This window comes from Myotis brandtii, unplaced genomic scaffold, assembly GCF_000412655.1.
Source record: "Myotis brandtii unplaced genomic scaffold, ASM41265v1 scaffold609, whole genome shotgun sequence".
In the NCBI taxonomy this organism is placed as follows: Eukaryota; Metazoa; Chordata; class Mammalia; order Chiroptera; family Vespertilionidae; genus Myotis; species Myotis brandtii.
The window spans coordinates 168,621-172,396 of record NW_005370315.1 but is presented as its reverse complement, the minus strand read 5'-3'; the positions used below and the strand labels follow the sequence as shown (position 1 = coordinate 172,396).

General features: G+C 38.6%; 1 pseudogene; it reads right to left on the bottom strand.

Annotated features, from left to right (window-relative positions):
* Positions 1–2,908: 2,908 nt before the first annotated feature.
* On the bottom strand, positions 2,909–3,391 carry LOC102255946 (annotated as a pseudogene).
* Between the last annotated feature and the right edge of the window lie 385 nt (positions 3,392–3,776).

Below are 3,776 nucleotides of genomic sequence, written 5' to 3'. Positions count from 1 at the left end.
ACCCTCTGCTGCTTGCTGTGCTCACTGCCCTGCCTGCCCACCACCCTCCTTGCTGCGATAGGAGCCTGTGGGCCACGGGGGAGGGACCAAGAGAGACTTCTGGCTTTAGCTTAAGGTGTAAATAGCTGGAAATAATGTAACACCCAAAATAATAAAATAAAAAGTCACTATAACATATAAAATAATTACTTTTCCTTAAATATAAGATTAATGAAATTTTAGGACAACCACTTCTAAAAATTTGGGGAGCAATAGGATCATTGCAAAATTATCTTTAACCCTTGAGTGAGAATGATTGCAACCCCTGAGACAGAGGGATTCATGGCTAGAGTGGGACAACAGAAAACCCCCTGGATCCCACGAGCAGGATCAAGCATCAGGTGTCAAGCAATATCAATTTTATTGCCTGGTGAAAGACAAAAATATAGGCAGACCTTCTAGGAGGTACACACACAAATTTAAGACCTAAAATTGAGAATAAAGGAGACTTGAGGAAAACTTTCTGGTTAAGCTCGCATATGTAAGAAATTCCAGAGGATTTTGAAGCCAATTGTGAATCATAATAACAACAAAACACAAACTCAGCTCAATTCTGAATAAGATTGACCCAACCTTAAAATTAATAGCCTAGCCCTAGCTGGATAGAGCATCGGCCTGTGGCCTGTGGACATGCCCGGGTTGTGGACTCGATCCCCAGTAGGGGGTGTGCAAGAGGCAGCCAATCAATGATTCTCTCTTATCATTGATGTTTCTATCTCTCTCTACCTTCCCTTCCTCTCTGAAATCAATAAAAAAATGTTTTGATAGCCTAGAAGATGAGATCTAGAATGTGATTTACCATAGTGAATATTATGTTATATATATATGCTCTTAAAAATAATTTTTATTCTTATCATAGAACATTGACTATGGTAGGACATATTTTGGGCCTAAAACACCCTAAACCTCAACAAATTAAAAAAAAAAATTAAAATGTAATTTCACGGCCTGAAATGGAATTAAATTAGAACTCAATAACCAAGATGTCTGAAACATCCTCAAATATTTGTATACAAATCAGCACACTTGTATATATCATGTGGCTTAACAAAGAAGTAACAAATAAAATTTTAAAATATTTTATATTGAATAAAAATGATATATTAAAATTGTAGTGTCCTACTACAGAAATATTTAAAGGAAAATTATAGTAATAACATTAATATTAGAAAGAAAAAATTGTCTGAAGTCAATGAACTAAAATTCTCATTTTAAGAAACAAATACAATATAAATGAACAAACATTTAGGGGAGTGTTGGGGGACTGGAGAAGGGGTTGAGAAGTACAGATTGGTAGTTACAGAATAGTCATAGGATATAAAGTACAGCATAGAAAATAAAATCAATAATATTATAATAACTATGTATGGTATCAGGTGGGTACTTGAAATATCAGGGGAAACACATTGTAGAGTATAAGACTGTCTAACAACTATGCTGTACACCTGAAATGAATACAGAATGATACTGAATATAAACAGTAATTTAAAAAATTTTAAAAAGATAAAATCAAAACAAATGTAAGGAGTTAATTAACCCAAAGTAAGTAGATCAAATGAGATATTTATCATAAGAGCAGAAAGACATTAGTTTTAAAACAAACAATAAACTGCCAATGAAACCCCCAAGAAGGTTCTTTGAAAAGATCAATAAAATGAATAAAACTGTAGCCTAACTATTCAGCAAAAAAAGAGAGACGAAGCAAATTACCAACAACAGTCATGAATGAAAGTCACTGTAAAAGCTAGAAATATTAAAGCTATGATAAGATAATATTATTAACAGTTTTATGCTTCTAAAACCAATAATTTAAATGAAATTGCCAAATTTCTTGAAACATAAATGACCAAAATTTACTCATGAATAAATAATCTGATGACCCTGTAACCCTGGAACTGTACATTAATATTTAGTTTGAAAATATTCTCACATACACCCTGGCTGGTTGGAGCATGGTTCCATACACCAAAAGGTTGTGGCTTCCATTTTTGTACATACATAGGGCACATACCCAGGTGGTAGGTTTGATTGCTGGTCAGCATGCTTATGGGGGGCAACCAATCAATGGTTCTCTCTCACACTGTTTCTTTCTCTCTCTCTCTCTCCCTCCTTCCCTCTCTCTCTCTCTCTCTCTCTCTCTCAACCAATTTAAAAAAAAACATGTCCTCAAGTGAGGCTTCAAAATTTTTAAAAAATATTCTCATATACTTCTTTGTTCTGGTTTTATATAAGCAATTGGGAAGTCATCACTCTGTCCTAACAAGAAGTAGAAATCTAAATAGACTGAAAAATCAGCAACTCTTCCTGGATTCATAATAGAAGACACAGGACAAGCCACTGCTGCAAGATTGAAAAGACAGACAGGCGAGTAAGGAAGTCATGGTTTACTGGAGCAGAGACCCAACATTGAAAGCCACCTTGGGAACCAGTTCTGGGTTAGGAGAAACTGAAGTATAATTAACAAATTGTTGAGGGATCAATGTAGACAACTCTGAAAGGGGACCCAGTAATGGGGGCCCCATCATATTGTGAAATTGACCTCGAGGAGCTTGACTATGTTCCCATAGCAAACATCAGAGAAAAATCCCATCATGCTCTGGCAGATGAGAGGAAAGTTGCCATTTAAAAAGAATTAACCTGTTTCAAATTTTATTCCCAGGCTTCTTTATCTTAATTAGCTGCAAAGAATGATTTATGGGTAAGCAAAAACCAAAAAGGAGCTGCAATGTCCAGGGGGGTTGGGCTGAAAAACATTAGAGATCTAGATTTTTATCAGATCTATACATAACATTTGAAAATGCAGTCATAATATAAAATAGCAGCTCCCAGAAACGTCTTCAAGTTTATCTCCTTCAGAAGTTGGCTCAATTCAGTTTACTTCATTCTTGGAAGCCTCATCAAAATTCTCCATAAGACCTGGAACTTCATCATCATCCTCTCCAGCAGCAAGTGGTGCTTTTCCATCCACAGATTGTTTGGGCAGAGCTTCAGCCAGTCTCCTTAGCCTAGTCAGGCTGCCTGCACCAAGTTGGTTTAAGATGCTGGGTAGCATTTCTGTCAGCTGCTTCATCTCAGCATGGCCTGTAAGGGTGGAAAGCGTTCGCTGCAGGAGATGCCTGAGCTTTAGAGTTGTTAAAGTGGGTCACTGCTCCTTGGCTTATGAACAGACTTACCTCTTCAATGCCAGATGAATGGCTTCCCTCTAACTTCTTTAAGGACTGAAGTTTTATCATCTGCGGTAGCTGTTTGGTGAACCACCCTCTTCTTTCTATGAGCAGCTCCTTTCCCGACCAATGTGCTCTTGTGCCTGCAGTTTGGCCAGTTGCTCTTGGTTCAAGATGGTTTCTTCCATTGTGTTGGAAAGGAAGTGGGGTCTGGGGGTGGGGGGGCACTTGGCCCAGCGCTCAGGGGGTCTTGCGCAGACCGGCTGAAAATGAGCGCACAAACCAGAGCACTCTGCTCCTCACAAGGCTTGCCCTCACCGGAAACTAGCTAACCAGAGCCTAACCTGCTGAGATATCACTAGAGCCTCACTGACCTGGTGTAAGGAAATACCCAGCTCCAGTCCACTCTAGCCATCCTGGCCCAGCTTAGGGGAGGGAAGAATCCTGAGATACGCTTGTGAAGTTTACCGTTCAGCGGCACAGGCTCACTGAAAGACTTGAGACCTAATGGAGAGACAATAGAATGCTTCTCTCTCCCACGTTATGAACAGGTATCAAACAATTTACAAGGCA